At 39.2% G+C, this 11,628-nt stretch overlaps 1 pseudogene; it reads left to right on the top strand.

The window, feature by feature from the left end:
* Positions 1-1,341: 1,341 nt before the first annotated feature.
* On the top strand, positions 1,342-11,414 carry LOC149179308 (bifunctional riboflavin biosynthesis protein RIBA 1, chloroplastic pseudogene; annotated as a pseudogene).
* Positions 11,415-11,628: the final 214 nt, after the last annotated feature.

Here is an 11,628-nt window from a genome sequence, read left to right as displayed (position 1 = left end):
ACTTTCACTAAATGTATTGATTTCAGTGTTAATGTTGTTTTTTTATTATATTTGATTGCTTGCACTAAATGCATTGATTTCCGTGTAGATGTTCATTTATAATCTTATTTCATTTCTTGCATTAGATGCATTGATTTCAATGTGATATTTTTTTTCTAATCATATTTGATTGCTTGCATTAGATGCATTGATTTAAGTGTAGATGTTGATTTAAGATTTGATGTAACTCGATGTATGATGGTACATTAATTTTAAAGTGACTGGATTATCAGTTTGATTTGTTTTAGTGTGAGCACAAAAAAAATATTTACAACGTGCATTGGTTTTTGTGTTATAGTAATTCAACCTATAGAAAAGGTAAGATGTTTACTACAATATCTTGAGTTAAATATTTGAACAGTTTATGATTTCAAGTGCACTTTTCATATAATCGATATGAAAATATAGCTAAACTAACGGTGTCATGCCCCCAAGCCGGCGGTAGTCTTTCAACCGCTCTTAGCGAGGTGTGGCACCACCAAACACTTTCTTTTCACCAATACTTATGTTCGTGGACTACGCCTAATTCACTTTTCCCTACTTAGTTTGTGTTTCACAACCAAGTATTATTATGTTATCCTTTATACCAATGAACACCCATACACATTCATTATCAACAGCAATTATAAACGAGAACACAATTGCACAGTATAAAGGGAGGGGCAACTCCCTGAACAATGAGTATGCCCGAAATATATGTATTAATCAATCTTCAATATTACAAGCTTTTACAAGTATACTTGGGAGTACCAAGTTCCATACTTAGCCAATTTTACAATCTAGGCAAACTCAGTTGCCAACCTTCGTTCACCTTTGTGCACACTTGCACGATGGGCGGGCGCTCACCCGAGCCACCAAGACACCCACGCCAAGGCTTAGCACAAACAGGTGCTACACGTTCACCGTGCACGCCTCAACCGACCAACGGGCACACCTTGCCCAACGCCTTCACCCAACTCCAAGTGCATTCCCAAACCGTGCGGCTAAACCAAGAAGAGCGCACGAGCTATGCGCCTTCACCTCTTGTTCCTTGCGCACTAGAATCTGCGCACTACAACTCTTGTGCGAAGTGTTGATCCAATGGTTGATTGAATGCCTTTGAAACGCTCCAACGCATCCCTTATATATAGTCATCGTAAGTGGGGGTGGGGCTTGCCCAGCCGACCACCTAATGTTCGTGCACACACCCTTCTCCAACGCCAAGCGCCCATACTTTAAGTCTTTCCACCCTCCATCATGAGTCAGCCTCCAAGTAAACGCCCAATGCTCCAACCGGTGTATAAATACCATCGCACTTTTATTATGTCGCATGTCTTTCGTCGCAAGTATCGTTTCACCTCCGTGTCGCTCCTCCATCGCACAACCGTCATGCGGCCCAACTCGCCTCCTGCCCGCGCGGGCGCCCAACTCGCCCGTTGCCCAAACGCGTCGCAGTTCGGGTAGAAGCTCAGGACGTTACATCCTCCTCCACCTGAAATCGTTGTCATCCTCGACAACATATCATCCTGGTAGCCATCTACCGAGATCATCAATATCCATGATGTTCAACTCCTCCACACACTGCAAACATCCCTGCAACATATGTAGAACTCCATCTCCATCATGTCTCACCTCGGCAACCATCTGTCACCAAGATAACCATACCAAGGTATACACCTTGTCGGTATGTCATACATCAGATATCATCTCAATCCATGATCATTGACCCCTCTGTCACAATCTCCACATGCTGCTCTCCATCGTGGAAGGTTGGTCCCTCCATCTCAAGCTACATGCCTACTGCAATCCTTCGTGTCGACCTCATCATGTGTCATCATGTGAACCTCTGCCATGATACTCCAACAAGTGCTAACACATTTCTACCATGTGCCAACATCTCATCCCAACAGTAACATCAATCTGTACACTGGATCCCCTCATGATTCAAACTAGTTGGGTAGCTAATCCAACCATACGCCCAAACCACAAGAATGCACATCCTCATATCACCATCAGTCGTTTCTCAAAACATCCCGTCACATCATCAACTCGATCAAGAATCTATCTCCAGACAGGTGTAAACCATGCTCAGGTCCATGAAGTAGTCCTCATCTCATCTGCAACATGTCATGATGCTTGATGCCAATCCATCCCTGCACCATCTGTCATACCTGCTCAACCTATTCTAAGGACTCACTGCCATGAGCAGCTAACAATGAGCCCCATATTCTTGTCCATCTAAGAAGATGTGGAGGGAGTAGAACCTGAAGGCTCTCCCTCACTAATCAACTCAATCCATCTGTCAGGATCCTCAATCTCCATCCTCTGTAGATAAGTGACCCAATCCTCCTCCCAAACATTCGGCCTCACATATACCTCATCCTCATCATCATCATCCTCAACTACTTCTAGCCTTCTTGACAAATCTAAGATGCTATCGGAAAGTGTCCTGATGACCAATGACTGCTCGGTAAGCTTTGTCTCAACAGTAGAGAACCGCTTACTCATGTCTCCCATTCGCTTCTCATCCTCCATTTGCATCACCCCCAACTTACAATCAGGCCTTGTCACTCCAATGGTTGGCACACCAATGGGTACATCTCCCCTTCCATCGTAAATGTAGAGCTTCCTCAAATGTGGAACAATCATAGCATCAAACTGTTTCATGAATTCCATCCCCAGCATAGCCTCATAGTCATCAATCCGCACTATAGTGAAGTCGACCTTCCCCGTCCATTCACCAAGTGTTGTTTCCACCATTTCAGCTATACCAAGAACTTCAATAGGAGGAGAATTGACTGTCTTCATCTATGCCTTTGCCGATACAAATTTTAGCCCAATTCTTCTCGCAATGTCTTCACCCATGAAGTTGTGAGAAGCCCCACTATCCACCATAGTGAGTATATCAGCACCTCCAACCTTCATCCGAACATACTCCAACTTGTTCCTCTCAGGATCCCTTCGAGAGACCACCTCTATAGTAGCAGAAGCACCAAGTATCTGCATCATCCCCACAGAAGCTCCTTCATTCTTCGCATCAGATTGTGCAATCGCAGCCACTTTCGGTCTAGAAGGACAATTCTTCACCGTATGTGGTCCAGCACATATCCAACACTTCAAGGCTTTCTTCGTCTTCGAATTATCATCCGATTTTGAAGCATCATCCTTCTTCTTCTCTTTCGGCTTATCGGACTTCTTCTTCCTATCATCAGAAGTCTCATCATAATGCTCCACCAACCTGTCAACAGCAGCAAAAGCTTCCTCAAGTGTCCTAATCCTCTGCCTCTTCACTTCATTGTGTGCCCAAGGCTTCAATCCAATAATGAAATTGAACACCTTGTCCCTCTCCGCCATGTCAGGAAGTTCCAGAACCGCACTTGCAAACTCCTGCTAATATGTCTGTAGGTTCCCGGTCTGCTTTATGAATTTAATCTTCATCCTTGCTTCCCATGTTTCATGCTGCGGACTGAAATGGGTCTGCAAAGCTTTCTTCATGTCATCCCACGAAGTAATGTCACCAGCACTGCCATTGGCAATCTGATCCATCCGTCTTCACCACCACATCTTAGCATCCTTTATTAAGAACTAAGCAGCTACCTTGACCTTCATCTCATCATCAGATAGACCCAATCGTTCCAAGTATTGCTCCATGTCCCATAAAAAGTTGCCAGGAGTCTTTGCACTCCTTGTACCATCATAAGATTCTGGTTCCTTGACTTTCACATGAGGCACTCCTCCACCTGAGTTATGCCTCAAGGCCTTCTTCAACACCGCAATCCCATCTCTAGCTTCGTCAAGAGATTTCTTCAAGTCCACGATCTCTGCAAGACCTTGATCCCTTGCTTCTTCAACCTCCTTGACCCTTACTTCAAGTTGTGTACACATAAGATCAGTGTACTCATGTTGTGTCCGGAGTTCATCGAGCTCTTCCTTCATCTTCGAATTGGCCTCTTGCTCCTTAGCGAACAAGTCCATCTTCTTATCCCAGGAAGTCTCCATAACCTCCATCCTCAACAACACCTTTTCCATAAGTGTGATAGTAGCATCCTGCACACCATGACTAGACCCAGCCTGAGATTCAGCTGCCATTGCTAACAGCTTTCTTCTTCTTTGCAATCTAGTTTCGACCATCCAACAACTTCACCAAGATGCCTGCAACCTAAACCAGCCCTTGTTCCACTTGTGTGAAATAGCTTCCTTCACCTGCAAGTACCTGTTCCACTGTCTTCAACTTCCAAGTGTATGCACACTTGCTTCTCCGGCTTCCTGCAAGACTTCTCCAAGTCTTCAGACTAGCTCTGATACCACCTGTCATGCCCCCAAGCTGGAGGTAGTCTTTCAACCGCTCTTAGCAAGGTGCGGCACCACCAAACACTTTCTTTTCACCAATACTTATGTTCGTGGACTACGCCTAATTCACTTTTCCCTACTTAGTTTGTGTTTCGCAACCAAGTATTATTATGTTATCCTTTATATCAATGAACACCTATACACATTCATTATCAACAGCAATTATAAACAAGAACACAATTGCATATTATAAAGGGAGGGGCAACTCCCTGAACAATGAGTCTGCCTGAAATATATGTACTAATCAATCTTCAATATTACAAGCTTTTACAAGTATACTTGGAAGTACCAAGTTCCATACTTAGCCAATTTTACAATCCAGGCAAACTCGGTTGCCAACCTTTGTTCACCTTTGTGCACACTTGCACGATGGGCGAGCGCTCACCCGAGCCACCAAGACACCCATGCCAAGACTTAGCATAAACGGGCGCTACACGTTCACCGTGCATGCCTCAACCGACCAACGGGCACACCTTGCCCAATGCCTTCACCCAACTCCAAGTGCATTCCCAAACCGTGCGACTAAACCAAGAAGAGCGCATGAGCTATGCGCCTTCACCTCTTGTTCCTTGCGCACTACAACTCTTGTGCGAAGTGTTGATCCAATGGTTGATTGAATGTCTTTGAAACGCTCCAACGCATCCCTTATATATAGTCATCGTAAGTGGGGGTGGGGCTTGCCCAGCCGACCACCTAATGTTCGTGCGCACACCCTTCTCCAACGCCAAGCGCCCATACTTTGAGTCGGCCCGCCCTCCATCATGAGTCGGCCTCCAAGTAAATGCCCAACGCTCCAACCGGTGTATAAATACCATCGCACTTTTATTATGTCGCATGTCTTTCGTCGCACCTCCGTGTCGCGCCTCCGTCGCACAACCGTTGTGCGGCCCAACTCGCCTCCTACCCGCGCGCGCGCCCAGCTCGCCCGTCGCCCAAACACGTCGCACGTTCGGGTAGAAGCTCAGGACGTTACAAACGGGGTGACAATAAAAATAGTTGAGATTGATCACAATGAAGAATATTTGTAATTGACTACATTATTATTATTCACACTTTTTGCTATTAAACACTATGGCATTGTCAATTTGAATTCAAAAGTTTTATTTCATCATTTTTCATAATTAAAGTTATTAATATTATCTACCATCTCAACAAATTGAGGTAGATCAACAAATTTAAAATTAAAACTACTCTTCAAGATATATTTACTAATACCTCGCCGACACTATTAAGAATTAATTAGTTGTCAAAAACTTTGATACCTAAAATTAAATGAAATGGATGTGAAATATCAATCCTCCTACAAGCTATTGACAATATTTTATTTCTTCTTCATCAACAACTAATTGCTAATATACAATTACATACACATATAGAAATATAACATCAAAATGGTAACATTCACAAACATTAATATCGAAATCCAAACACATAAACACACAAACCACTAAAAGCATCCAAACAGAGACACACACAAACCACTCAAAACATCCAAACATAGATGTACAAACCATTCAAAGCCAACAACATAGACTAAATGAAAGAACAAAATTATATGGTCATGTCAAGCGAAGAAAGCATAATGTAAATTTCAAGGTATGAAGTTTATATCAAACATATACATAACAATCATAATCTAAAAATATGACATTGCTTGCCTCAGTTGGAACCAACCTAGATCTATCTAACTCCGGATCTATCATGTGTCGAGAGGGATCGAATTCCTTGATGTGCAAATCTTTCCTCAAATTCTACACTTTAAAAATAAGGTTTTCACTTGGATGGATTTGATCCTTCTCAGCGCATGATAGATCCAGAGTAAGATGGACCTAGGGTGGTTTAATCCCATAATCAACACACACTCACTTTAGTCATTTCCTGTGCAATTACATTTTTTGTGGGTTAGTACCCACACGACCTATGATAATGTTTCTCCTCATTAGCTTGCATGTTATAGCTTGGATATAATATGTATATAAGATTTTGAACAAGTGATATGATTAGAAAAAATGATTTAGCAAGGTGGGTTTCTGCTCATTAACTTGCATGTTATAGCTTGGATATACTATGTATATAAGATTTTGACATAGTGATATGATTAGAAAAAAATGATTTAGCAAGGTGGTTTGAGTGTCATACAGGCATCCACACAAGTGTGAGACTATTTCAACAATAGACATATTTCCTCCCCTCCATCCTCCACTCTTTAGACTGTTATCTTTCATTTGCTACAACGTTTTTGAAATAACATCATAGACATGTTGAATTCCTTGAATGTATCGTTACACCTTTAGTGAAATTTGATAGTATTAGCTTGTTCTTTCCTTATAACTTGGGCTTAGTTCATGTGTCTACCATTCTTTATAAATAGATGTATTTACATATCTATATCCAAAGAATTTTTATGAAGAGACGTGATCGTTCTCTTTTTAATGAATCTTTGCGTTAGAGATGCTTCCATTTGTACCCTTCCTTTGGAACTTGGTGGACTATGAAGACTTTCTCTCGAGAATAACTTATATTTTGGAGATTTTCAAGACTACGTGAATTCTGTGAATACTTCAATCGGGTTATGTGATCATTCTATTTCCAGTGGATCTTCCTACCATGGTTGTTTTGTGAATTTTTCTGTGCTTTTTCTTTACACCTCTTTTCGCAATTTTAAGTCCTGATGATAGCGAGCCAGTCCTATTATAGATTTTAAAATATTTTGAAAATGTAATGATTATGAGTTAAGTTAATCGTTTAATTTCAATAATATTCTTTTCATTTTTGAAATATTTAAGGATTGCAATCTAGCTGCTCTCAGAAACCTACCATGATTGTTTCTTTCGGTGGCACTTTTTCTTCACAGCTCTATTCTCAATTTTAATGCTTGACAATATGAAGAGTGTGATATTATAAATTTTAAAATATTTTTTTAAAATATTATAAATATGCGTATGTTATACGCCTTTCATACGGAGATATATCCTTGGCCAAACAAACTAGCTGGATGTGTTTCTAAAAGAACCCTTATCATTAGTTTGGTCACTATTCAAACAATTTCCAGAATAGATATACTTTCAAAGAAAAAAACTGTTGTCTTGTGGTATAGGAACAACACAAACAAGAAGTGTTAACTAATACATGACTGTTTGTTTACTATAAATATCATCACGGATTGATGTTTGTTGGTGAAGCTCATTTTTAGCTTTGCACGTTTAATAATTTGGTTAGAAATTCCATGGCCAACGCGACTTGAGGAGTTGAAATCTGAGATACTTCAAAGAGGAGAAGCTCTATGAAAGTATTCAAATGTGTGACTCTTCTTACTCAAAAAATACACCCAAGAAAATTTTGTGCAGTCATCAATAAACAATAAAAAATATAGTGCACCTCTTAATGACTTTATTTGCATGTGTCCACAAAGATCTGTGTGCACTAATTCAAGTATTTCTCTCTGTTTCTTCTCTACTTGAATAGGGAATTCTTCGCTATGCATCTTTCCTAATGTACAGGCATCACAATCATTATGCACTTGTTTTAACATAGGAAAATCTCTTACCATTTCCTTTTTCTGAAGTAACAGCGAATCATTGTAGTTGATATGACCAAATCTTTGATGCCACAGCTCTTCTGCAGTCAAGCTCGCTACTGTCAAAGCTCAAATTGGTGTTGGTCTTACATCCACTTTTTACATACCTCCTCTTCTTACTCTAAACTTCTTAAAGTATTCAAATGTGTGACTCTTCTTACTCAAGAAATATACCCAAGAAAACTTTGTGCAGTCATCAATAAATAGTAAAAAATACAGTGCACCTCCTAATGACTTTGTTTGCATGGGTCCACAAAGATCTATGTGCACTAATTCAAGTATTTTGTATGCAAAAAGGATCCGAAGATTAGAAGAATTCAACAAAAATGCCACAATTGAAGCAAATGCAAAAGCATGATCATGGCTATACAAGAAGCAGGCAAGTGGCCATAAGGATCGGGGATGTCATAAGTTAGGTGACCAAGGTTCCTGTAGCCCGTACAAGGATTCTGGTTTTTATAATAAAATGGTTCAAATGTCTTTACCCACATAATATGTGAACTCTTTTAAATATGGTGAAAGTTTGTTTGAAAATTCAACAAAGACTCTGTATTTTGAAACAAATATTGAGATTGGAAGAGAAATTGTAAAGCATAACAAGATAACGATCCAAGTATCAGAAAACCTAGCAAAAGTAGTAGAAATAGAAAAAACAAAATTTAGAAGTTTTAGGTGCAGTTCTGGTTGAAAAGACCCATGTGACAGAAAAAGAACAATTAACTCCCACTAAAGAAAAATGCACAAATCTACATCAGCCAAAATCAAGATTTCCCAAGAAATAGAATATGGAAACTAATGTGAATCCTGTAAATGGTATTGGCTCAAAGCTTGAACAATAGATTCTTGTGGTAAAGAATGCCTCTGATGTCATTAAGCTAAAGCAAAATATGTAGATAAAGAAAAACCTCCATAGTGGAAATAATGAGGAAGGTCTAAATAATACTTTTGTCAAGTGTGTCTCAAAACTTCAGAAGAAGAAATTATCAACAACATCATTGTCCAATGAAGCCTTTAGTAATCTACAAGGAAGGAGACAAAACTATTCTGAGAAGGATTCCTTAGTGTTTTCTAGCAAATATTGGTGTGGGCTTTGTAAATTTGAGTTGGTTGTTTATAAATTACAATGATGTTTTGAACACTATAGAAATTCAACGTTTGTTGAAAGAAAATTTACAGTGGATGAGGGTGATCATTTGAATTATGAACCAACTAGCGAATCTCCTTCAGTTTTCCAAAGAGACTATAACCTGAATAATTGCAATCCACTCTTGAAATTTTTGAATCGAAAGTAGAGGGAGCTATATCTAGCATTACTATTATTCCCAAATGAAAGCGTAGATGACCCTATTTCTAGTAAAGCGGACATCCCAATTGAATTTTTAGCTTTATATGGAAGTATTTATAATCATGTTCATGACCTAGGACATTTTCTTTGGAACAAGATGCAGCAGAGTAGAGGAAGCCTTAATACATATGCACCCTAGACATTGTCTTCTATTCCCATTCAAATTTAAGCTCCTCTCCATATGCATAGAATAGGTCATGAACAATTGTTGTCTGTATGTGGATAGTATGGAAGCAATCGATTTCAAGAGGAGAACCCCAAAATGCCACTGTTGAATCAATACTCATCGCCTCCGAAATTTTCCATGTTGTATATCCCTTTGAGAATTCCATTATCATAAAGGCTGACTTTTATGAGGACTTTCAGGACAAGAATCTTCCATTAGGCAATCCGCCTAAAACACATATGCAACTAGAATCAATTTTAAGACCCACACTTATCTACCTCGATAGGCCAATTATTTTAAAAGATAAGCCTTTCCTGAGTTTTCCATGTGTTTCTAATCTTGAAGTCTTTCTTGAAGTACTTTCAGGTAATGAATCTAGTGGGGGACTGCAGCAAGAGGAGCCTATGAAATAGTTTTAGTTTTTTAGGGGAAATAACACCCTTGTATAGAGTGAAAAGACAAAGGATATGAGTTTCATTGTTCTATATGATGACACTTGTGAAGAGAATAAGGTCAGAAGGAAAAAAGTTCTTAGATAAGATCTTAAAAATAAGATTAGGGGATGCAGTGCATGCTCATCAACACTTAGATGTTAGGCATGGGAAGCATGTGCATATTATGCCTATGTATGAACCTGTTATTCTTCTGTTACATATAGAGAGTCCATCTAGCAACCTTGAACAGACACTAGCTATTGTTTCTTTTGTTAAAGACCCATAATATCTATTGGCGAGAAAAATTAATAGTGTCCTTACAACTTTACCTGATATGCCTGATATGGATCCTTGGGAGGCAACTAGTAATAATCACAAGTTAGACGATTGTTTAAAGAAAGATGATGGGAAGATGGGACTAAGTCACCTATGTGTTGCAATGAATCCAAGCATAGCAACAATTAAGTTCCGAGTAAGCTTCAACCCAACACATCTTGTAGCTCCATCACAGCTCATTTGTATAGCAATGTCATAAAAAGATATGACTATTACAAACGAATCAAACAAAAGGGATAATAAAGAAGTAAAGAATATAGAACTTGACACTAAAGTAAAAACTATAACTAGCTTGAATCACCTACAAAAATAATTTGCCATAAAGGAATAACTCCTAATAAGTATTGAAGTGCCACTTATGGTACCAGAAAAAGAAAATGAAGAGAATCTTCTTATTGCATTTAGAATATCTGTGGATGCAAAAGAGGGTACAACTACTAATGTATCAACAACAAACAGAACGAAGAAAATATTGGCCCTCACATCTCCAAATTCTAAACCTGGTGATTTTAGGAGACTTGGTCATACCTTCCCTCTGAAATACAGAGAAGGGGGAGTCCTAAAGAGATATGGTCATACAGAAGCATCTGCAGATCTTCCAACATTAGCAGGATTAAATCTTACTGCAGTGATTATGAGATAGTTGATGATGATAGTTCAATGGCTCGCTTACCAAGGTTGCAAAAATTTGCAAAGGAGCATAATTTACCACTTATATCTATTGCAGATCTTGTTAGGTATAGGAAGAAATGTGAAAAGTTGGTGGAACAAAATGTTATTTCTAGGTTTCCTATAATGTGGGGACCATTTTAGGCATATTGTTACCGTTCAAAGTTGAATGGCATGGAACATATTGCTATGGTTAAGAGTAACATGGGTGATGGACTAGATGTATTGGTGAGGGTTCATTCTGAATTCCTCACGAGAGATATCTTTGGGTCGGTTAGGTGTGACTGTGGAAACCAACTCGCACAAACTATGAAAAAGATTGAGCTAGCTGGGAGAGGAGTGTTGGTTTACTTGAGTGATCATGAGGATAGTGGTATTGGTTTGGGACACAAAATGTGAGCTTACAAACTTCACGATGAAAACCATGATAATATTGAAGCTAATGTGGAGCTTGTTGGCTACTTGTTGACTCCCATGAATAAAAATGATAAGGAATCTAAAAAGTTTGTAACATACTAAATTTAACCCAACCTTCACATGTTTCTCTGCAGATTGAACAAGAGGAGCAACAAATGTTTTTACAAATGCAGGTTCTCTTAGTGCTTTTGATATGGCATCCTCCACAACTGCTTGAGATGGTTGGTCATCATATATGAACAAGGTCTTCATGATTATATCAACTAATAGTGATGTACAATAAATATTGACTTCACCTGCACATTCATAGTAATTA

The sequence above is a fragment of the Pinus tabuliformis genome, chromosome 4_1 (genome assembly GCF_031772625.1).
Source record: "Pinus tabuliformis cultivar Carrire ecotype Pingquan chromosome 4_1, CPIR1, whole genome shotgun sequence".
NCBI lineage: Eukaryota > Viridiplantae > Streptophyta > Pinopsida > Pinales > Pinaceae > Pinus > Pinus tabuliformis.
Note: the sequence above shows the minus strand (reverse complement) of the source record. Positions and strands in the feature narration are given on the sequence as shown.